Genomic DNA, 25,579 nt, shown 5'->3' with positions numbered 1-25,579 from the left:
GCCTTATAGGTTAACAGGAGGATCTTGAACTGGATTCTGGAATCAACTGGGATCCAGTGAAGTGAAACTAACACAGGAGTGATGTGATCTCTTCTGCTGGTTCCTGCTAACAATCTAGCTGCTGCGTTCTGAACAAGCTGGAGACTTCTTAAGGAACTCTTAGGACACGGAGTTACAGTAATCCAGTCTAGACGGAACAAATGCATGGATGAGTTTTTCAGCATCACTCCTAGAAAATAGATTTCTGATCTTAGCTGTATTTGTAAGGAGAATAGTTGTATCCTTAACATGTGTCCTCCATTGTTAGAAAAATGCCACAAGAAACACAATTTTTGTCAAAGTGGTTCTTAAAAGAAGATCTCAGTCCCTGATACCACAAACTTTGCTTCATATCCTCCGGTCCTGAAAGTGTCTGAACCTTAAACAGATATTATGCTTTTTTCTGTTAGAACAGGAAACTTGTAGAGTCAGAAACATCTGAAATGAGCAGCACAGCTCAGAGTCTCCGGATATTCTTATTTGAGAAACAGATGCTGGAGCACAGATAAAATCAACCGGAGGAAAAAGTTTAGTTTGTTAATGAAACACTCAGAGATCTCAGCTTTCAACAACTAATATGAAGCATGTCACAACACCAAGCTGAGTCACAAATGTGACTTATTCTGTCTATAAATCAAGAAAACAGCATTGAAAGACAAATGGATACATTTCTATTCAAATCATGTACATTACATATAGTTGATAGTAACTGAATGTTTGTGTTGAAGTTGTTCCAGTGGTTGTATTGAATTGAATGGGAGTCTCTCTGCAGCATCAGTGCATGAAAGAGTGAATGACATGAGTGGAGTTTGTTCTGCTGCTACTTCCTGAATGTTTGCAGTTCAGAGCTGACTGCTTTCATCAGGAAACAGTGAAGTCTGCTCAGTTAGTTTGATCTCTAAAGATGTCCACACAAACTGAAGCTGCAGCAGATTGGAGAGTGAAATTTAGCAGAAATCTTCATCCAGATGGAAGAGAACAAAGTGAGGTGGAGATGTTAGATGATGAAGAGCAGCACTCTGATCATGGATTACAACAAACTGGTGAGCAGAAAAACTTCAGACTAAATACTACAATATTATGTCATACCAACCTCAAATCATTTGGACCAAATCACTGTTATTTCTCTGATATTTGGATTATTTAGTGAAACAATGACATTTGGAAATGTAGATTCTAAATAATCATCATGTTCAAATAAAGAACTTCCCTTTTTGTCCTTCTAGAAAGAGACATTGCTGCAATACTGTTCAGTCAGGAAGAAATTGTAGCATGCATGACAACGGTTTGAATAGAATTCTGGAAATAAACTAAATCTGCTTTTTAGAAAATCAGAAGCAGAAGAATCTTCAAGCTGAGAGAAGAAACTGTTTCAGAGTTTTCAAGTTTTCTCTGGGAGTTTTCTATTTTCTGATTCTGGCTGGACTCATGACTCGCTGTAAGAATTCAACATTTTATTTTTAACATCTAATATTCAGTTTTTAAGGTCATTTTATCTTTTTGTGGTTTTTAAATGTTTTTGTTTTTGCCAAGTCAGTTTTCTTTAGATACAGAAGAAAAACACTAACAGTAATTGTATTGTTACCATGACAACATCTTGTAAAAATCATGAAATAACTTCTATTGGTTCATTTCAAAGTGATTCTGTTACAGATCTTCTGGTGTCTTTGGAAAACAATCACCTGCAGACTGAACCTTCAGGTAAAACTTCTCCTTTTCCAAATGTTGCATATTTGTTCTGTGTTCATGTTTTCTAATGAGTTCAAAAATTCTCTGCTGACATCCAGACTATGACTGAGACGCCTTTATCATTCGTGACGACAGAAAACCTTTGATCCAACAGAAACACAATTGTGTCTCCACCTCTGTCTATGTGATGAGAAAAGCAACAATTTGATCAGAAACAATATTATCATTCCAATATTGAACACAGACTTTCAGACTGTCTGTAGTCAAAGCACGACTGCAAATGATCAGATTCATTCTGTTAAGGAGCTGAATAACAAACTAAGATAAGAATCTTAGAGAACCATCAACACCACAATACTGAACCCTTTTCCTTCATTTCAACTCTTGTTCTGAACCTTTTTCTCTTCATAGATCCTCCTGAATGGACTACAGTTAAAGTTAGCTTATGTCCAGCATGTGGTGGAATTTATCCAGACTACTTAAGGTTGATATCCGGCTTAAGTCCAGCATGAAATACGGTGCAGACAAGATGCAGAATGCATTGAGAAAAGCCTGGATACAAACCTGCAGCTGTTTCAATGACTTTCCTGATACCTTCCTGCCAATCAGGTCATCATTGGTTTAAATTGTTGGATTAATATTCAGTGATTTTCCAGTTTCCTTCTAGAACCACTATTTCTTACAGATTTGACTCCTTTCATCCATTTACACAAACTTTCATGCACCCATGGAAAGAGGAACCTGCAGACAAGATGGTTCCTCACATCATTTCAGGAAGTAGAAATTATACAACTTACAAAAAACTGTTAGGGTTACCAGTTGAACTAAAGTTGTTTTGAGTGAGGGGGGTAATTCCAGTTCTGGTCCAGGACTTCTGGTTCTGGACGTTGATGATATCTTTGAGCTCAACCTGAAAGTTTTAGTAGAAAATACAGATGAAACCAGAAAGTAAACCCTGCAGTATTTTTGTATATCACCCCTTAAAGGTGAACTGTGTCCGGAAGGATGGAAGAGATTTGGATGCAGCTGCTACTATAAATCTACTGAGTGGAAATATTGGATGGACAGCAGGAGTTTCTGTCAGAATAAAGGATCTGATCTGGTGGTGGTGAACAGCAAAGAGGAACAGGTGGGTGTGTTCACACTAGTTCCTTCCAGCTTCTTGTGTCTTGGATTCTCCACCTGTATGTGTGCTGCTGTTGTCTGGATGCTGATGGATTCCAGCTGAAATTCTCCTCAACAACTCAGATTTCATGTTTGTCTTTCAGCAACATTTCAAAGAAACGTTGTGATGGAACACAGAAACTCTTTTTCCCACTTCTAATGTCTTCAATTCCAAATAGGCTAAAGTGGGATTCAGTAGAAATGGACTGTTGGCCCTGAAGACAAAACAAGAAGCAAAAACTAAATGAACAGAAATCTGACAAGGCAGAACACAGGACTGGACTCAGATGCAGAGCTTAAGGAAGTTTTAATTCTTGGACACAAGAGAATGGCTAGCTTTGACAGGTGATAGCATATGACAAACAGGCACAGGACAAAGGGAAACAGGCTATAAAAATACATGAGGAGGGGAAACACAGGTGGGAATGATCAGGGAGGATGAGGCAGACTCAGGTGTGGGGGAACAGACAAGGCAGGAAGGGGAAAGTCTGGAATGAGAGGTAGGTTAGACTTTCAAAATAAAACAGGAAACCCCACACGGGACAACAGGAAACTTGATGAGACATGACAGAACCCCCCCCTTAAGGACCGACTCCTGACGGTCCAGGAGCCCCAGACCCAAAGAAGTCCGTCAGGAGCGACCTGTCCACGATAAAGCGTTCCGGAATCAACTGCCGCTCCACCGGGCCATAACCCTGCCAGTCCACCAGGAACTGGCGACCCAGACCCTGCTTTCGGACAGCCAGAATCTTCTGCACCGTGTACACCGGACCACCACCCACCATTCTGGGCGGAGGAAGTGGCTCCGAGGGAGGCATCAGGGGACTGTCCACCACCGGCTTCACCTTGCTGACATGGAACGTGGGATGTACCCGGAGGGACCGGGGCAGCCGAAGGCGAACCGCTGCAGGGTTGATGATCTTGGTGACGGGAAACGTACCCACAAACCTTGGAGCCAATTTCCTACTCGGAACGTGCAGGTTGAGGTCCCTGGTCGAGAGCCAGACCTTCTGACCGGGGAGGTAGGTGGGGGCAGGATGCCTCCGGCGGTCAGCAGCTGCCTTGACCCTTTCCTGTTGCCAAACCAGGACTTGCCAGGCAGCCGCACAGATGCAACGGCAGCGGCGGACCAGGGCGTGGACTGACGGAACCGCAACATCTGGTTCCAAGGCCGCAAACAGGGGAGGCTTGTAACTGAAAACACACTTGAAAGGCAAGATGCAGGTAGCCGAAGTGGGCAGGCTGTTGTGTGCATACTCAACCCAGATCAAGTGCCTGCTCCATGTCGAGGGGTTCTGAGAGACCAAGCACCGGAGGCCGGTTTCCAGCTGTTGATTGAGGCCTTCAGTCTGACCATTGGATTCAGGACGGTATCCCGAGGTCAAGCTCAGCTTAGCACCGATGAGCCGACAGAACTCCTTTCAGAACCGGGACACAAACTGAGGCCCCCGGTCCGACACAATGTCCTTCGGGAAACCATGGTACCTCACAATTTGGTTCATGATGATTTCAGCCGTGGCTTTAGCTGAAGGCAGTCTAGGCAGGACGATGAACCTGACCATCTTCGAGAACCTGTCCACGACCGTTAGAACAGTGGTGTGTCCACGTGAGACGGGTAGGCTGGTGACCAAGTCCATGGAAATGTCAGCCCACGGTCTGGAAGGAACAGGAAGAGGTTGTAGGAGCCCCATGTGACGACTGGTGGAAGACTTGTTCCTGGCACTGACTGAACAAGCAGGAAAGCTTCTTACGGCTGTCAGGTGTCAGCCAGTCATTCACCCCGCTGACCTTGGCTGGATCCATCTTTACCGCCCCTGCTGACACAACAAAACCTAGGAAGGCGACGGTTGAGACGTGGAACTCACTCTTTTCGGCTTTGACGTAAAGGTGGTTATCCAGAAGTCGCTGGAGGACGCCAACGACATGGGAGACATGAGAGTCCAGGTCCGGGGAGTAAATCAGGATGTCATCCTAATAAACATACGAAATGATCCAAGAAGTCCCGGAGCACATTATTGATCATGGCCTGAAAAACGGCGGGGGCGTTAGTGAGTCCAAAAAAGGGCATGACCAGGTGTTCATAGTGGCCTCTTGGTGTATTGAACCCTGTTTTCCACTCGTCCCCCTCTCTGATCCTGACCAAATGATATGCGTTACGGAGATCGAGGTTAGTGAACATCCTGGCCTGCTAGAGCTGGTCAAAAACAGAGGACATAAGCGGCAATGGATATTTGTTTTTGACGATTATGTTGTTGAGCGCGCTGTAATCTATGCAGGGTAGAAGAGTCCCATCTTCTTTCCCCGACAAAGAAGAACCTGGTGCCCGCTGCGGATGAGGAAGGACGAATGAGACCCGCTGCCAGAGTTTCATCGATGTATTTATTAAGTGCCTGGCGTTCCAAAGCAGTTACAGGTGTCCTTTAGGAATGATGGATTCCGGAACCAGGTCGATGGCGCAGTCATAGGGGCGATGGGGTGGAAGGCTCAGAGCCCGGGACTTATTGAATACCTCGGCCAGATGATGGTAACAGGAGGGTATCGTGCTTAGGTCTGGGGCCTCTGGACCTGAAGCAGGACGAACAGGGACAGGGTCATTGTTTATGGCGGTTCGTTTACCTCCGGGATGGGGAATGTTTTGTCTGGCACATTCTGGCCCCCACTCCAGTATCTTTCCAGTCGCCCAGTCCACCCAGGGACTGTGCTCTCACAGCCAAGGAAATCCCAGAACCAGCTTCACAGAGGAGCCCTCAAACAGGTGGAAAGACATGACTTCTGTATGGTTATCTATGGACAGTTTGAGAGGTTCTGAAACATGAGTGATATTAAAGAGGCCCCTCCCATGAAGCCCCCGGGCCTGGATGGGTCTGTTTAGACTCTAGAGGCTGTGGCTTAAGACCTAAGCCGTCTGCCAGCTTCCAGTCCATTAGGTTGAAATCAGCCCCGGAGTCAATGAGGGCTATGAGAGCCGTAGAGAAGCCGTGGGTGGGTTACCACTATTGTCGTGAGGCTCCGTGTGCATGTGTCCATAGCGGTGATCTGACTCAACGTTGTTGCTTTTTTCATGGGACAGGAGAAAACGGGATGACCGATATCCCCACAGTAGAAGCACCGACCCTCCTGCAGGCGTCGCTGACGTTCTTCCGCTGAAATTCGTGTCAGTCCCACCTGCATGGGTTCTTCATAGCTTTCCGCAGAGAAGAAGGGATGCGGGTCGGCTGAGGAGCGGCGGAGATTTCGTCTTTCCGCGGAATCGGGCCCGCGAGAAGGCCCGCCTCTTTATGATCCGCTCCCGCGTCGGGAGACTAGTTTGCGGATGGCAAGAGTGATCAGGGAGTCAAGACCCTGACGTAAGTCCAACGGAATGAGCTGGGTAGCTACCGGCTGGGTAGCTCGGTTGGTAAGGTGAGAGGCTACCATGCAGGAATCCAGGGTTCGATACCCGGAGGGGAATGAGCAATGGTTCTGGGGGCAATTACCATATCAATGGCGAGGAATTAACATCACTCAGTGAGGGTCCGTAGGCAAGACCTCATAAGAAAAAAAAAAAAAAGAGCTGCTCCTGATTGCGCGGAGCTTGATTTCCAGGCACTTGGCAGGCATGGAAGTAGGAAGAACCGGGATGGACGCAGAATGTCCTGGAGGAGGGTTGGTCCGGGGTGAATTTGAACGGAGGTCTTGAACTTGGGTAGAGAGCTAAACCATATGGTTCAGCCTTTCTCAACCCCAGGGCCTTCTGGCCCTGGGGTTGAGAAAGGCGGGCTTCCAAGCGTTGCAGAATAGATGTTAAACTACTGCTCTCTGCTGAGTCCATTCTGGCCTGTTTGTACTTACAAGGCAGAAGAACACAGGCTATAAATACATGGGGAGGGGGAGCACAGGTGGGAATGATCTGGGATGATGAGGCAGACTCAGGTGTGGGGAACAGACAAGGCAGGAAGGGGAAAGTCTGGAACGAGAGGTAGGTTTGACTTTCAAAATAAAACAGGAAACCCCACACGGGACAACAGGAAACTTGACGAAAGTCAGATTTTGTTCCTCAGATGAACTTTCTCTCAGTTTTTAGGACAATTATCCAGATCAGATGAATCCTAAAGACCAGACATTTTTTTACTGGACATTTAGTGTGAAAGGAAACCAAGATGGAGAGAATGTATTAAGAAAGAACATTTTCTTTGGTTTATAGGAGTTTGTTTCTACATTGAATCAGAAAGCAGAATCCTGGATCGGTCTGTTTACTGATTGGTCATCACAGAAACAGAAACCTGAATGGAAATGGGTGGATGGATCACCACTGACAGAAACGTAAGACTTTGTTTCTTTTCCAACGTTACTAAATTCATTCTTTATGACTGAGCCTGATTGTAAATGTGTGAAATCCTTTAAAAAATACAGAAAATGTTTGTAACATCATAATTCAGACCAGTTTATGAACTGAATTTAAACCAGAGGTAAACAGAATGTTTTATCACAGGTTCTGGGATGAGAGGATTCCAAAAGATCCAGACACCTACGGCAATGTATGGAGTCAATTCAGTCTCAATAATCAGAAATGCACACAACATATTTCACAAATACACACGCTCTGATTCACAAATGTCATTTTATGCAAACGTGAAAAATAAATTCGGAAATACACACCCTGTGTTTCACAAACACACAGATTGTGTTTCACAAATGCACACTAAATGTTTTACAAATGCACAATAAGTGTTTCTCACAAATATGCACACTGTGTTTCACAAAAAACATTTTAGAAATTCACAATAAATGTATCAGAAATACACAGTAGGTGCTTCACAAACATGATTTTTAGGTACACATGTGATGTGAACTCACAGATCATTCGAACTGCAGACTGTGCATTCAAAATCCCGTTCTCGTTTGTGAATCTCCCCGTGTGTGTGAGAGATTTTTCTACGAGACTCATCTGACGGAGCAGGTCAACTAATGTCACCATTTGGCTAGTGAATCTGTCAATCAAACTCATCGAGAAAGCAGGCGGGTTCGCTTTTAGCCAATCGTATGGCCCCTTACACTTTCTGCGGGTGGCAAAAGCCCCGCCCATATTTGATTCTGTACCAGTCGGTCGTTAGCGTGTTAGCCTTAGCATGGCTTGTCGGTTTATTGCCTTCGGTTGTCAAAAATTACTGGCTTGTGCAACTTTTCAGTGGACCTAAAAGCAAGGCAACAGTGGTTGAATGCAGTTGACAGAATCCATCGAACTCTGTACTGTTCATGAGATTTACAATGAACGTTTCACTCGGGATTGTTTGTACGTTATTCTCTTAGCTTTCATGCTAGCGTCATTTCAACACTCAGACACGGTTTTGATCATATGAAGGTGGAGGAGAAAAATCTTCAACTTCCACAGGTTTTGTGGAGAAACTGGCATCACTTTGCTCCGTACCACGCAGTGGGACTACATTACCTCAAGTTCATCTCACTGTCAATCACAGACGCCCAATATACACCTCCCCTGCTCAGCCCAAAGTCACTTTGCTTGACCTTAATTTTATTTTTTTAATAACTCAAATGTCATTGATTTTATATTGTAACCATATACATATACACCTCTTGGCCAGGTCACCCTTGCAAAAACGATCCTCATCTCTCTGGGTTTTATAGCTGGTTAAATACTACACAACAAAAGATGGTCATAGAACAACAAAGTGCAAACATTCACCCTTTATTGCAGAGTAAAATTCAGAGAAAACATGGACAGATTAAAACATCAAAATTTAAGCAAATGTGGGATCTCTACTGATTTGAATTTTATTTAAACTGGAACTAATTTTCATAACATCCTTACATACAATGAAGTCCCTTGAACATTACAGCAGCATTGATTTGAACTCTGTCTTCCTCCCCTCAGTCTCTCTTCTTCTGTATGTAATTATGTCGCCTAAATTAAGTTCTAAACAAACGGGACAGTAAAGATATAGGTCCACTCCCAAACGGTCTGAATTCCACAATGGATTGATGTCGTCTTGCAGTTCCAACATTTGTGGACCCAAAAGAGGACTGTCCCATACCAGGACATTGATCCCAGGATGAGGTTCAGTCATGGATCCACTCTCCTCCCATTCAATCTCTGGAACCAGCATACCCTGACAAAAAAAAAAAAAAAAAAAACTGTTTATGAACAGCACTGTTTTTTTTGTGTTTTAGATTATGTAGGAACAGTGACCGACTAATAATAACTTATATTGTTGCTTGCAGGCAGACCTCATATCTCCATAACTGTTTATAATTTGCAAATAAGTGAACCTTAACAAAGTAGTGAGATTAGTACAGCTGATGGCTCATAAGGCCATGCATTGTGATGCATTTTGAACTTGGAGATGTGCTATTCTTCCTACAAACAAACAATTTAGGGAAATTGTTTGCACCACACAACAATAATCCTTTTCATTCATTTTCGATGAAAATTCACTGTAGTCATTATGATTTCATGATACTCTTCTTGATACTTTCCACTTTAGTCAAACTGCACACAAATCAGTTGTCCAGTACAGTGAGATTAAATAAAGCATTTACCCGGGGATCAGAAACAGGGTTGTGGGTCAAGCCCAACTGCCACAGCTGATTTGGTGTCATGCTTTGCTCCGTCCTGATTGGATGGCTGTCCCACGCGTCACTAAAGACATCCAAACTGGCTTGAATGCGTGGTAGAAAAATGTAATGGCAGCAGAATACGTGATGTGACTGATATTGAGCAAGTCTTGGTCCTCAGGAGAGTGCAGGATGTTGTAATATAAACCAGTAACACTCACGAAGACATCACACCAGAGGAGCTCAATCCTGTATTTGGAAAAAAGCAAAAAGAAATATTATATTGTCAGATTTATTTTTAATACATCATTCACTTTTATGTATCAGGGCTCCAGACTAACTTTTTTCACTAGGAGCATAGTGGCCCCTAACTGAAAGTTTTAGCGGCACGACCAGAAAATTTAGGGGCGCATACTGTAAATCAACATTCTAACCAAATCTACTAATTTCCACTGTATTACAAATAAATACTTTAATAATAGATGCAGAAATTACAATGTGCTGTTTCTAATTCAGTGTCATATTTTATTCTGCACTTTTGAAGATGCAACATGAAGGTAAACTGACATCACCATCGCTGTCACGACAGTACAACTAAGTAAAAATAGTAAAAAAAATACCATACATTTAGAATAAAAAAAAGTTTTTAGTAACAAGTGATTACCGTAGTAACCTTTCGTAATTTCACAGTTTCAAACAATACTTAAATGTATGTAAATATTAGAGGATGGAAATTCATGTTGGTGACACCAAATAGGTTCAGCCAAGATGCACAATAAGCGTGTTTGAGATCACCCAGATGGACGTAACGCTGCACAGATCACCTGGTGTGAGATGTATGTTTTTGTTTTTGCTCCAACATCACCTGTCAATCAAAACAAAAATATCACGAGAAAGGGGTGGGAGCAAGACACCAATCAGAGCGAACGCAGCTGGAAATTTAGTATTGAACTGACTAAAAGCTGCCCTACAGACTACAAAACAATGCATTATGGGACATGCGTCCTGATGGGTTTTTTGTAGTTCACTGATCAATTAAAATAATTTAAAATACCAACTGATTAAAAAAAGGTTACATCCATTACAAAACATTAAAATAATTATAAAAGATGTAATATCACAGCTCATACTTAGGGGGAGAGGCATATTAAAACGAAATTGAATGTTAAGGACAACTCCTAATTCCTGGTCTCTTTCAGTCTCGCTGCAGCTTCGATTTCATGCGAGTTTGAGACCCCTGCTGTACACTCTGTCACTGGTACACTAGCTGCAGGTCGGAAAAACGAATCAATAGTTCGCTTGCTCATAGCTCAGACGCACATATCAGGTTGTGATGATATTTGTCTCCGTTTCCTTCCCACGGATGTTTAAGCGCGCTCGATTATCTCTAGGCCCCGCCCCTCCACATATTTTAGCCACTTGCAGTGACTTTCCCTATTCTTCTCACACGCATTGGCCGCCTCAGGCATCACTCAATGAAACGCGAGTGTGTGCTCCAGTCTCATGAGTATTCGCGCGAGTGTGTGTGTCTGCCTGCGTGTGCGCTCGCGTCTCATTGATGATTTCATCTCTCATTTCATCGATCATTGACGTGCTCCTTTCATGTTTAATGTTTAAAAAATACGGAGGGTGGAGGAGGCAAATTTACTGGTAGCACATGTGCGACTGGGTGTAAAATTCAGTCGCACACTCTCAAATTTTGGTCGCAAAATGCGACCAAATGGACGCAGTCTGGAGCCCTGTGTATATATTAAAGCTTCTAAAACTAGGTTCAACTCACCGTTGATTGTGTGTACACTTTTCCCACAATGAAGCCGTTTGTGTCAGTTCTACGTACTGTGAGCATTTACTCGGCTATGCCCACATTTTCTCCTCCGTGATCTCCTCTCACCCTGACAATAACATGAAAATCATGTCTCAAACACATAATTACAAATGCATCGCCAATACGGTACACATCAGTTTAAAATGTAATGTTCTTATGTATGATGCCAATAAGTAGAATTTCTAGGTTAAAAAAATTGCAGGAGTGGGTTACATGTATCACTGGGGAAAAAAATGAGGTGAGAGAGACTGTTAAGGGGGGGTAAAATGTTATTCATGAGGGGAAAGAGTTTTAGAGTTGCCTTTGTTTTCAGAGAGGAGTCTAAAAAAAGTTATTTTATTTTTGTACAAATAACCAAGTACTTATACTACCTGATATGTGAATAAAATATTTCTTTATGAATAACATGAATACCTCAGAGGTAAGCCATACACGTTCACAGCGTCACTGAAGAAGGCCAAGTGGGTGTCTGCACAGTTGTTGTCTGCTATCTTCAGGTACAGGATACATGGAATACAAGTACAAATACTTTCAACTGACAGATATTTACAGGGGCAAAAATGCTAAATTCCCAATTGACAGGTAAAACAGTAATACAACAGGATGATAAAATATGAAATAGAATAGAAGGGTATTTAATAATCCCTGAGGAAATTTTTTAAAAATGGCCATCTTAAAAAAACACATAAACACACATGCATTACAAATAGAAATATCACAAAATAAAAAGATTGATAAAAAAAAGGTAAATAATTGGAAAATCAGTGGGTAAAATTAAAAGAAATTACTTGTAAGATGCCCTGCCAGAGAGTTGTGTTGCCTGATGGCACGAGGAACAAAAGATTGTCACGCTGTCACGCTTCAGTAATTCCTAGAGAATAAATAAAAACACAACAAACATGGATTAGATAATTTAGCTGTCTGATCTTAAATTACATAATTTTCAAATATATGAAAGGGGATTTTTTTTAAAACACTCTTGCTATGATTACTTGAGCTTGTAGTAAAGAACACCTTTAAAAAAATCAGAGACAAGACACTGATCACAGGAAGCCTGTGTGTAATACTTACAGTAACTTCTACTCTAATCACTGTTGACAGCTGATTTCTCCCATCCACCCTTTCTGTGACTACTTATCGACTACAAAACAGCCTAAAAACATAATGTTTGGGATTCTTGTCATTACGTCATTGGAAGTAAAGATACGGGGATTTTAGTGGCTGTCACTCTGACACAATCTCACAGGGCTGGTCATCCCAATGAATGCGGGTTCTAACGTTAGAAACTTAATGAGGCTTCTTTCATTCAACAGTGGATTCATGTCTGTTATATTTAAAAAATGCCGTTTTCATGAATGTCATATGAATTAACTTTGTTGCACAGTCCACCCCGTCTTAAAGTCTGGGTTGTGAAAATCATGTGTCTAACTTTAACCCGGATCGCGTTTACATAAAGGCAGCACACGGAACAACTAGCTAGTTAGCATAGCATAGCATCAGTGTTTAAACAAATCGCCATCTCCAAATCAATACTTTTTATTAAACTTTCTTTGCTGCTGTAAATCCGGCATGTTTTCCCCTTAGTTCTATCTGAATCATGTTAAGAACCTACAGAAAGTAGCTTATGTGGGGGACCACAGATGACCACATGTGATCTGATGTCATTTAAGAATGTAAAGCGCACAGATTATAAGATTCAGGCAGTTTTGGACAGCTAAAGGGGTCCTGAAATGAGGTCCTGAGATGCTTTTTGGGTGTGAGCGCTGGGGGCGAGAGAGAGAGAGAGTGACGAGAGAAGCACGTGTGTGATGGCGAGAGTCGTGAGGTCCGAGTAAAGATTGTAAAAGAAAGACGAATTAAAGAAAGTTCTACAAACTCATGCACGCCTGAATTATCATCATTCAAGAGTGTGCAACAAATATTGGAGGCACCGCTGGGATGATTAACGCCGCGCACCTGCTTTAAGTGAGACCCGCCGCAGCACAGCGACACACGGGAGCGCTCATCACGCACGCGGCACGTGCACAAGGCAGCGGGGCCCGCAGCGTCAGAGACTCGCCTGCAGCATGGATCTGGAAGCCTTGGCAGAGACTGTGTCCCAAAGATTGTGGAGCCTGCAGCTGGATCAGCTCAAAGAGGTGTGTGCACAGACAAAAATCCCATTCGGAAATGTTGTGACAAAGCGCGCGTTAATCAAACAAATAACAGAATCTGTGGACAATGTAATCAATGATGAAGAGGATGATGTCGCAAACTGTTACCTCCGTCGGATGATGAAAACAGTTGACAAATCCTTAGTAATGAAGAAATCACATGTCATGAAGATGTAAGGGAAAATACCCTAGACACACAGCCAGCAGCTGCAGAAAGCACATTAACAGACAAGTATACCCAACTTCAGCAGAGCAGCCAACTTTTACAGGAGGAAGTTAACAAGTTAAAAGAACAAGTTGACCGAGCATCCCCTGTAAATACGCCAGTTTTCCCAAATGAGTTGTCCCTACAGACTCGTAGACTCCCGGAAGTAACCATACGGAAAGATTTTAAAATCTGCGGGCAGATTGGCGAGAAAGGACAAAAAGACAAGCTCTCATACACAAATCTGATGCACCAGATTGAAAGGGGCCTCAGTCGAGGGCATAATGAATCTGAAGTGGTTGAAGCTGTAGTAAAGTCAATCAGTCCTGGCTTGAGTCTTCGTGATATGCTTGAAGTGAAACATGACCTTAGCTTGTCGCAACTAAAGGTCATATTAAAGGGACATTTTAAGGAGGATAACTCAATAGATCTCTACCACAAGCTAGTAAACATAACCCAAGACAGTCGAGAGTCCCCTCAGAACTTCCTGTTTAGGGCTATGGAACTAAAAGAGAGGTTGTTGCTTGCATCTAAAGAAGTGGGGTCTGATGCTCAGTACAGTGCTCAATTCATTCAGAAGAAATTCCTGAGGTCAGTAAGTACTGGTTTGTTAAGTGATCATATCAAGTTCCAGCTAAAGCCTTATCTTGATGATCACACAGTGACAGATGAAATACTTATTGAGAAGATGAATGAAGCAGCAAGCGTTGAAACAGAAAGACAGTCGAAACAGAGGAAGAGCATCAGCAGTAGGAGCCCTAAAGTAAGTGAAATACAGTCTGAAAACCTGAATAGTCAGCAGAGCCAAGGTGTCACTGATGCCCGAGTGAAGGTGCAGGAACAGACAACTGAGGTGGTGAAACCTAAAAACCGCAGACCGGCGGCGGCTGTAACCAGTGCTGGTGAGTCAGAGCTTGTTGAAACAGTTAGGTTGCTCAGAGAAGAGATTTCAGAAATTAAGAGAAGCTTATCTAACCCTCAGCCAGTTCAAAGAGTAAGAAGGGGTGTTAGGAGAGGATGTCGAGTTTGCAGAGAACAGGGCAAGGCTGACCAATGTGAACACTGTTTTAAATGCGGGCACTCAGGGCATTTCTCTAGAGGCTGCAGAGCAGAGGCAGAGAAAACAGATAGGATGAAAGTAAATGTTCAGACGGCAGCTTCCCCAAATCTACCAGAAGAAGATAGCAAGGTGCAGGAGATGCTTTTTGACCGAATTAAACAGCTAGAAGCACAGTTGGATAAGGACAGAAATCAGGAAGAAACTGTAGGACGCACCTATGCCAGCCACTTGTCCTTAAGAAATCAGGCGAAGCTGAAGGCTCTGATAGGAAGAAAGTGCATGGTGGATTGTTTCTTTGAAGGGGTACTAACACAGGCTTTGTGGGATACGGGATCCCAAGTTACCATCATAAATGAAAGCTGGAGAAAGTCTTTTCTTCCACATGTCAGGTTACATGGTACCGAAGAGCTCCTAGGGCCGGGTGAGACCCTGGTTGGAACTGCAGCAAACCAGACACCTATACCATTTGCAGGCTGGGTGGAATTAAAGTTCAGGCTTAGAGCGGAGACCCAACCACAAATAGAGTTACTTGTGCCAGTTCTGGTGTCTAGCGAGCCTGGAGTTGCTGAACCCCCAATCATAGGCTACAATGTAATTGAGCTACTGATTAAGAATGGAATGGAGCAACAACCGGAGGTGACAAGCAGGGCAGTTAGGGAAGCATTCTCTATCACTTGCAAACAAGCCAGAATGCTGATTCAGATTGTGAAACATAGTGACCAAATCGACAGGGAGGGCGTGGTCAAGGTCGGAGGTTTAAAAACTACTGTTCCTCCAGGTCAGACCAGAGAGATCAGGTGTTTTGTCAGAACAGGTCCACTTTCCTCAAAACAGGATGTGCTTTTTGAACCTGAGAGCACTTGTAATTGGCCTGAGGGTCTGAGCATAAACGAGACAGTGGTTGTTTTGCAAAGAGGAAATCATTCGAAATTGACAATTCCGGTAACTAACAACAGTAGTCGTGATATTACAATCGTGCCTCGCACAGTGTTGGGACGACTGCAGCAAGTGAAAGCAGTTTATCCAGTAGCTGTAAGACCAGTCAGCTCAAGTGAACAGACCATAGGAGCTACTAACAAGGTGAAAGATGGTGATACTGACATCCTGGAAAGTGTCACAGGTGAGCAAAGACAGCCCGAACTAGATAAAAGTGAGTTGTGGGATCCTCCAGTTACTATAGACCACTTGACCTCAGACCAACAAGAAAAAGTGAAACAAATGCTTCGAGAAGAGTGTAATGCATTCTCCAGAGATGACAGTGATGTAGGATGTATACCTTCCTTGCAGCTAAAGATCAGGCTGAAGGACACAACACCAGTGAAGCGTACATACACTTCAATACCGAAGCCACTGCTGAAAGAGGTGAAAGAGTATTTGGAGGACCTATTGAATAGAGGATGGATCCAGAAATCTAGATCTCCTTATTCATCACCCATTGTCTGTGTTCGTAAAAAGGATGGAGGCTTGCGTCTGTGTGTGGACTATCGCGAGCTGAACCAGAAGCTGATACCAGACCGTCATCCCATTCCTCGAGTGCAGGATATTTTAAACAACTTGAGTGGAAGTGCATGGTTCTCAGTTTTGGATCAAGGAAAGGCATACCATCAGGGCTTCCTAGAGGAGAATAGTAGACCACTCACAGCCTTTATTACACCTTGGGGACTATATGAGTGGGTTAGGATCCCCTTTGGTCTATCCTCAGCACCAGCAGAGTTCCAGCGCAGTATGGAAGAGTGTCTTTTGGGACTTAGGGATGAATCATGCCAACCATACCTCGATGATAATCTAGTTCATAGTAAATCATTTGAAGACCATCTGAATGAGGTGAGAGAGGTGCTGCGTCGGTATCAGGCACACGGTGTTAAGCTAAAGCCGACCAAATGTGAAATATTTAGAGATCGAGTGAAGTTTCTGGGAAAGATCGTAACCAAAGATGGCTACTGCATGGATCCAGCTGAAGTTGCACCTGTGCTAGCTCTCAAAGACCGCAAACCAAAGACAGTGGGTGACCTAAGAAAAATGTTGGGCTTTTTGTCATATTATCGCCCTTACATTCCAAACTTTTCACGCATTGCAAAGCCACTGTATAGTTTGATGACCATTGACAGGAAAACTTCCAGTGAGATTAAACGCGCGATCTCAAATCAGAAAAAAGGGAAACGGAACAAAGCTGAGCAGTTACTATCGAGCACACCAATTAATTGGTCCAGGCAACATCAAGATGTGCTGTGTGAACTAATCGAATACCTGGTTTGTCCCCCTTTACTAGGATATCCAGATTTTGAGAGCCCGTTTATATTGCACTGCGACGCCTCTCAGGAAGGTCTTGGTGCAGTATTGTACCAAAGGCAGCATGGAAAACTGGTTGTCATCGGTTACGGCTCAAGAACGCTAACGGCTCCAGAGAAAAATTACTACCTGCACTCTGGAAAGCTAGAGTTTCTAGCAATGAAATGGGCAATTTGTGACAGGTTTAGGGAGTATCTGTACTATGCACCATCATTTGTTGTTTATACGGATAACAATCCCTTAACTTATGTGTTAACCACAGCAAAACTAAATGCTACCACACACAGATGGATCGCAGAATTAGCTGATTTCAACTTTTCGATAAAATATCGGCCCGGAAAAGTTAATGGAGATGCAGATGGCCTCTCAAGGATGCCACTTGACATGGAAACATACATGCTCAAATGCTCACAAGAAATGGACCCAGAAACACTTACGTCAATTACACAGGCAGTGCAATTGAAATCGCAAGAGTGGGAGCCATGGTTGTGTTCTGCAACAATCACAACAGCATGTAGTGATGGAGAGTATGAGAAAGCATTGAGATCAGTGGCAGAAATTTCACTACAAACTATAAAAAAAGCACAAGAAGAAGATCCAGTGATTGGCAAAGTGAAAAACTATGTTGTGAAAGGACAGTGGCCTCGTTTTAATAAGAGAAACTGGCGGGATGATATCTCTGTGTTAACACGAGAGATGAAAAAGTTGTTTGTTGATGAAGACGGCATCCTGTACAGAAAGTCAGCCACTAAAGTTCAACTCGTGCTACCTAAGGTATTCCATCAAGTGGTCTTTAAGGAATTACATGAAGAAATGGGGCACTTGGGGGTGGAAAGAACACTTGGATTAATCCGTGACAGGTTCTATTGGCCTTTTATGAAGAGAGACACAGATCACTATGTGACAAAGGTCTGTAGCTGCCTAAAGAGGAAACGACCAAACAAGCCAACAAGAGCTCCACTTGTTAACATAGTCACTACATACCCATTTGAGATGGTTTCGATTGACTATTTGCACTTAGAGAGTTGCAAAGGAGGCTACGAGTACATCTTGGTGGTCATTGATCATTTTACCCGTTTCGCCCAGGCGTATGCATGCACAAATAAATCAGCAAAAACAGCTGCTGACAAGATTTTTGGGGATTTTGCTCTCAAGTTTGGATTTCCAACCAAATTGCACCATGATCAAGGCAAGGAGTTTGACAACAGACTGTTCTCTGAGCTTGAAAAGTACAGTGGAATCCAAGGTTCTCGCACAACACCATATCATGCTGCAGGCAATGGTCAAGCGGAGAGATTTAACAGGACGCTCCTGTCTATGCTGCGGAACTTAACAGAACAAGCCAAGTCGGACTGGAAGAGCTCATTAGCCAAAGTCGTTCATGCCTATAATTGTACGCGAAGTGAAGCGACAGGATATGCGCCGTACTACCTCTTATTTGGCAGAAGTCCCAGATTACCTGTAGACATCATGTTTGGTTTGACTCCTGGGGATCAGAGCACTTCTCACAGTGAATATGCACGAAAATGGAGAAAGCGGATGCAGGAAGCCTACAAGTTGGCAACAGAGACAATGCAGAAAGAACAAAACAGAGCTAAAGTAATGTATGACAGAAAGTGTCATGGGGCAGAACTGCAGCCAGGATGTAGAGTGCTGGTACGTAACTTCAGAGACAGAGGTAGGCCTGGAAAGCTTAGGTCTTACTGGGAAGAAGATGTCTATGTGGTCACAGAACGAAAACACAAAGACAGCCCTGTCTATGCTGTGCATCCTGAAAAAGGTTCAGGAAAGATAAGAGTTTTGCATAGGAATTTGTTATTGCCATGCGACTTCCTACCACTTGAGAAAGAACCTGATAAGACAGTGCAGACAGAAAATAGAAAGCGAAACAAAGACAAAAGACGAAAGGAAGCTGAAAAAAATGGAGATTCTCACAGTGATTCAGAAGATGAGAACACTTGGAGAGCCATCATTACAACCCGAGCGGAGCCAGCTGAACAGGTTGAACATCAACCAAGACTTGTTGAAGAGGAGATACAACCAGAATCAGCTGACAAAGAGCAAGAACAATGCGAGACAGCGATGGAAGCAGTGGCTGAGCGGGAGTCATTTTCTGATGAAGCGGATGACAATGAAGGTGGGGCGGCAGCAACCTCCGATGAAGCAGATGAGAGGGGAGCTGAAGCAGGATTATCATCTGATGAAGAAGACGAGGAGCACCCGGAGGGGCAGTCATCTCCTGCAAAACTATATCCTTTCAGAAACAGACATCCACCTAAGACACTCACATATGATAGATTAGGTCAGCCAAGTTTTGTGACTAGACCATAGTAATATTTTGTTTGTTAAAAGGAAAAACATTGTTCATTGTGTCCTGTTCAGTTAAACACAATACAGTTGAAGTAAGTAGGCAGTGTTTATTATTTTTTATTTCCGATTAGGGTGGATCTGCAGAGCTGAGACCATAATCACATTCAATAGTACTATGGTGGAACGTAAAGCTTATAGTAATATATGTGGGTCTGAGTAAATAGTGAAAAGGTTAAAATAGGTTAACACCTTTCCATCTGAGACACATCACCTGCAAATGAAGCAGAGTATTCTTTCAGATATTGCCTGGCCAGTGATATCTACTTTTTGGAACGTGGTGTGAAGAGGGAGATGCATGCCATGTTCATGAGTGTGAATGTGCACCGTGTCTTGTATGATTGACTCCCAGAAAATACCTTGGACTATCTAAAGATTGGACTGCTTCAAGATTCCTCGATGTCGGGACGACATTTCTTTTTGGAGGGGAGAGTGTGGGGGACCACAGATGACCACATGTGATCTGATGTCATTTAAGAATGTAAAGCGCACAGATTATAAGATTCAGGCAGTTTTGGACAGCTAAAGGGGTCCTGAAATGAGGTCCTGAGATGCTTTTTGGGTGTGAGCGCTGGGGGCGAGAGAGAGAGAGAGTGACGAGAGAAGCACGTGTGTGATGGCGAGAGTCGTGAGGTCCGAGTAAAGATTGTAAAAGAAAGACGAATTAAAGAAAGTTCTACAAACTCATGCACGCCTGAATTATCATCATTCAAGAGTGTGCAACACTTACCATCACCAAGTATGAATGAGGAGTGAATGAATAATGGACATAATGTAAGCGCTTTGGGTGTCTTGAAAAGCGCAGAGAAATCCAATCCATTATTATTATTATTATAGATCATTGGCTATAGACGCTAGCTTGAACCGACACCGGCTTGAACTTCACTCAAAGGCAGACACAACTTGCACAGGCTAAGCAAAACAAAGCTAAGCTAATTTGCGGTGGGGGTACTCTGCAAACGACTCGGCTGCAGTGTTCATAAAGCATTCACACATGTCACTTGGCAAAGGAGAACGCTTCAACTTAGAATTCAATAACATTACAGGACGTACAACGAGGGAATGATCAAATAAATGCATTACTTACGGGCTGAGACTGATCCCGTTCAGAAGACCTCTCCGCCATGTTTGCCGCCCGCGTCCTTTCAACTGCTGTGCTGAACAGCTCCCTCCCTCGTCACTTTGAAAGTGAGGAGTGTAAGGGGCCATTCGATTGGCTAAAGGCGAAGCCGCCTGCTTTGCCGATGAGTTTGATTGACAGATTCACTAGCCAATGGTGAGATTAGTCGACCCGCTCCGTCAGATGAGTCTCAATATTCACCGTAGAAAAATCTCTCACACACACGGGGAGATTCACAAACGAGAACGGGATTTCGAATGCACAGTCTGCAATTCGAATGATCTGTGAGTTCACATCACATGTGTACCTAAAAATCATGTTTGTGAAACACTTACTGTGCATTTCTGATACATTTATTGTGAATTTCTAAAATGTTTTTGTGAAAAACAGTGTGCACATTTGTGAGAAACACTTATTGTGCATTTGTAAAACATTTAGTGTGCATGTGTGAAACACAATCTGTGTGTTTGTGAAACACAGGGTGTGTATTTCCGAATTTATTTTTCACGTTTGCATAAAATGACATTTGTGAATCAGAGCGTGTGTATTTGTGAAATATGTTGTGTGCATTTCTGATTATTGAGACTGAATTGACTCCATAGCAATGCAGTGTCCTTAAATGCTGACGGGAAATGGAAACAACTGTATGTAGGAAACTACAAAAACTGGATCTGTGAGAAAAACAATTCTGAATCTTTCTGTTCCTGAGCTGTTCATAGATTTAACTGTTTAGTAATGTAACTACAAACATGTTTTATCTTTTCTACTTCTTTGTGTTTACTTCTACAAAATAGTGCTTAGAGCAGGGGTGTCAAACATACGGCACTTCCATGCGCCAGGTGCTTTAGTTCGGCCCACACATGAAGAGTAAAAATCACAAGAATGTTTAAAAAAGAAAGCAAGTTTCTAGTCCATTCCTGTGGCGAGTTATGATTTTTTAAAGAAATAACCGAAATGCGCAATTCCGCCACCAGGGGGAGCAAAGGAACAACATAACTCTGCATGTGCCAAAAACGAAACCTAACAGCTCTGTGTCTGGGTAGGCAGTAGTTTGGTTCCCTGTGTATGAGGTTCCATTTGTGCCAAAAATCTGTTTTTGTGTCCACTGTCTATGTCTTTGGTCGTCCCACTTTGTCGTCAGGACTTAGCAACCGTTGCTACTGTCGATAGCTACTGTCGATAGCTACTGTCGATAGCTATTGTCGTTAGCTACTGTCGTTAGCTAGGGTGTTTGCTGCTGTCGTTAGCTACGACGTTTCCCCGTGTTTTGTCGTTAGATGTTCTCGTTTTTCAAATTTTGCCAAAGTCGTCAGAAAAGTCCTTTGTAAGGCCGGTAAATTTTTTCCTTTACTACCACGGAACGAAAAAGAAATGTTTATCAAAGCAGACGTCAGGGTTAACCATGACAACACGTTTTTAAGATGAACTTTATTTTGATATTCCCTCAAACGCGTATTGCCAGAAAGGGGGGGGGGGGGGGGGGCTTGCATACAACGCTTGAAACGAAAACAAAGTGGCGCATTACCGCCACCACCTGATCTGGAGGCGAACTACTTCTATTTAACGCGGAGAATGACACATAATAAATATGAACATTTTACGAAGACTATTTATGAATGTGCTGTGTTCTGATCATGAAAAACGTGGTTGATTTATTAATAATAAAATTACAAACACATTGGTGTTGATTTAATGTATTTGTTCAGAAATAAACCCTCAAGTCATTAGTCCATGGCAATATTTATTTTTTTGCCGCTGAACGATTTACGGGGGCCTTGCAAGGAGGCCTTTAAAATATCTTTGATGAGTTACCTTCTCAAATTTTAGTGGGTCGAGTCACTAATTATGAATATAACAGTCAAAAACTGACTGGTTTTTGAGCTTTTCTTTTTAATCTATTTATGTGACCATGAGATGGCGCACTCGGGACCACATAAGGCTCTTATTAGCCCGTCTGATCCTCGTTTATCCATCAGATTTGTAACAACATATTTTATAAAGATCAGTCATTTTTCAAAATAATTTGAAATAATAGTTTCATCACAAGATTAAATTAAAGCCATACTCTAAATAACTTTAAACGGGAACGTGAAACCGTTGTACGCTGCACCCCCCCCCCTTTCTGGCAGTGCGCGTTTGCAGGATTGTCAATAAAGGTTTTTTTTTTTTTAAAGTGTTTTGTTCCGTGATAATACGGGAAACAATTTATCGACCGTACAAAAGACTTCTCTGACGACCTTTGCAAAATTTGAAATACAGCAAGATCTAAGGACACGACATGGTGAAAGAACGTAGCAAACGACACTAGCAACGGTTGCTAAGGATCTTCCTGACGACACGTGAAACGACGTAGCAGACGACACTAGCAACGGTTGCTAAGGATCTTCCTGACGACATGGCGAGACGACGTAGCAAACGACACTAGCAACGGTTGCTAAGGATCTTCCTGACGCCGTAGTTAGACGACATGGGATAAGGACAATGACAAAGATAAAGTTTAAGGATAAAGCAAGCATATACATCACAAAGTTAATACAAAGTAATAATCAAAGAATCATGGGCATGCAGAAGATATTGCTTAGTAATACATAGACATGAACCAATGTAAAATGAACTCGTTCAATAGACATAGACAATGAGCCCAAAGCATAGACAGTGGACGCAAAAACACGATCAGTGGACATAGACAATGGACCAAAGACATAACAGTAGACGCAAAAACACATTTTGATATTTTTGGCACAAATGGAACCTCATACCTGTGAGCCTCACCACTGAAGAATGATCAGTAGTGACACCCTAATGACCAAAATGTTGTCAAAAAGAAAAAAAAGGTTGAAGTGAAGTCCTGAGCTTTCCAGGAAAATGGAAAGCTTTTTATTTGTTCACGGAGCTGAATGCAAACCTGCAAGCTTGGTATGTCATCAACAGGTTCTCCAAGAATATAACATTCAGCACCACAAAGAAAAGTTTCACCATTTGCAGTTAAGAAAAAAGAAGATTTAGCAACTATTAGCTGGACCCATAAATAAGCATCTGGATTTACTGCAGCCGTGACGTCAGTGATGGAGCAGTGAAAGCTAGCTACCTTATTGCAGACAAGTTGGAGCAAACATCCGAATCATTTTCTGATGGTGAACTTATTGAAAAATGCTGAAGGCTGCAGAAGTCTTGTTCCCAAAAAGCAGTCGACCTTAAACACGAGTCTGTCAAGAATTACGATCAGATCCAACATCTCTGAGGAAACATGGGCAGCCATATGAAGGAATCCAGTCATTTATTGTATTTTCAGTCACTATTGATGAAAGCACCAACATCACAGATATGTACAGCTGTGCATATTTATTAGAGATGATGAAGAGACGTCACAGTGGAGTTTCTGGAGTTGATGGACACAACAACAGCTGATGACATAGTCAGCTCTCTAGTTACTGTGCTGGACGATGTTGAAGTGAACTGGTCACATGAAGTAATTTTGGTCACTGATGGCGCTCCATCAAAGGTCAGGAAGACGGCAGGAAAAGATTCCTATAATAATAATGGACATTTCATTGTGTTTTGCACACTTGAATGACAGTAAATGTGTTTCTGCAAGGAGGATAACTCCAAACTCTTATGTTCACAAATGTTTGCAAGTTTAATTTAGTGTAATTTTGTCATCGTTTGGACGTTTACATTTTAGGAAGATGTTTCTTTTTTTTTTGTAGCCCCTCTTGAATTTATTATCAGGATTGCTTCAGTATCACATTTAAAATATTCAGTCTGTAGTAAATTGAACAAACCAATATTTTTTAAAGTGAAATTAATTTCATTTAAGATCCATTGACCTCTGTGAATGAATGTGTAATAAGAAATGATTAGGCTACCATGTTGGTTGAGGCATCTTTTTCAATTGGGTAAAAAAACAAGAATAAAGCTGTTATTTTGCCTTTACGCTACTGGTCCGGCCCACTTGAGATCAGATGGGTTGAATGTGGCCCCCGAACCAAAATGAGTTTGACACCCCTGGCTTAAAGGAAGGTTGTATTTTAGTTTCTGGTGAATTGTTCAGAGAAATGAAGGTGTCATCTGTCAACAACTTCATCTCATTTAAATATCAGTTAAAATGACTCAGATAAACAGGAAACTGTAATAAATGACATGAAAACGAGCTAACTTAGAGCAGCAGTTCAGACTCAGGTTTGGTCTGTAGCAAATAACAAACAGCTTCCACAAAGTCAACTGAAAAGTTACATCTAGAAAGGGAAGTCAATGTTTGGAACATTTTTCTGTATTTTCTCATGATTTTGATGGAATATTAAAAGAATTTATGATGGAAAAGTGTCTTTTGTCTGAATATATTCCTGGTTCTGTTTTGGGTCTCTGTATTATTTTAGAAAAATGTAATTACTGATTTTTCTTTGCCACAGCTGCTTATTTTTAATTATTTATATTTGTAAAACTACATATATCAGAGGTTGCATGCATGTCCAATCCAAGTTAGTTTCTTTTTTCAAGCTGGGGTTCTCTCCCAGAGGCCTGGGAGCTTGAGGGTCCTGCACAGCATCTTAGCTGTTCCTAGCACTGCCTTTTCTGGACTGACATGTCTGAGGTTTTTCCATCATCTGCTGTAGCCACTCCTCCAGATTAGAGGTTACCATGGGAACCTATCTATATACCCAGGCTGTGTTCCACCAAGGTGGGGTAGCCTAGACAGGGCACACAATTTTAACTCCCTCCTTCTCTTCCCCAAACCCTCCTCCTTCAGTGTCTGTGTGTGTGTAGGGTGCAGTTGAAATCAGCAGGTAGGCATTGAGAGGACATCACCTGTTTGGTGGCAGTCATGTCAGCCCCCCGCCCCTACCAAGGGTTCTACATGTCTAGGTACAAACACAACAGAGAGAGGAGGGGCCAAAATCCATGCAGCAACAATGGGAGGGGGGTCACTGCCAGCTTGTATTGTGTGTGAAATCCTCTTTAGTGCTTCATGCTTCACTCTAGCAGCAGCAAGTTCTGACTGATTCATTAAAGCATCAATTGAAACAATTGGACCCAATTTCTCTCAAGAATCTGAATTTCTAGTTTAGTCTGTGTTGCTTCTACCTTTAAACACAGTTCAGTAAATAAATAAATACAA

General features: G+C 42.5%; 2 long non-coding RNA genes across 4 annotated transcripts; one reads left to right on the top strand and one right to left on the bottom strand.

Annotated features, from left to right (window-relative positions):
- The first annotated feature begins 225 nt into the window (after positions 1–225).
- Positions 226–24,783, top strand: LOC144995460 (uncharacterized). Of its 2 annotated transcripts, XR_013658987.1 has the most exons (6): positions 235–1,082; positions 1,367–1,477; positions 1,693–1,740; positions 2,715–2,857; positions 7,076–7,194; positions 7,364–24,783. It is a non-coding gene; the product is annotated as an uncharacterized LOC144995460 (long non-coding RNA). The 2 variants fall into 2 exon arrangements; XR_013658986.1 differs by having other exon boundaries at positions 226–1,082; positions 2,715–7,194.
- On the bottom strand, positions 8,563–24,811 carry LOC144995459 (uncharacterized). Of its 2 annotated transcripts, XR_013658984.1 has the most exons (7): positions 23,223–24,810; positions 20,431–21,522; positions 12,058–12,140; positions 11,684–11,760; positions 11,225–11,336; positions 9,430–9,693; positions 8,563–8,999 (listed from the first exon to the last, which is right to left on the bottom strand). It is a non-coding gene; the product is annotated as an uncharacterized LOC144995459 (long non-coding RNA). The 2 variants fall into 2 exon arrangements; XR_013658985.1 differs by lacking the exon at positions 12,058–12,140 and having other exon boundaries at positions 23,223–24,811.
- Between the last annotated feature and the right edge of the window lie 768 nt (positions 24,812–25,579).

This window comes from Oryzias latipes, chromosome 11, assembly GCF_053564925.1.
Source record: "Oryzias latipes strain Hd-rR chromosome 11, Olatipes_Hd-rR_3.1".
In the NCBI taxonomy this organism is placed as follows: Eukaryota; Metazoa; Chordata; class Actinopteri; order Beloniformes; family Adrianichthyidae; genus Oryzias; species Oryzias latipes.
Note: the sequence above shows the minus strand (reverse complement) of the source record. Positions and strands in the feature narration are given on the sequence as shown.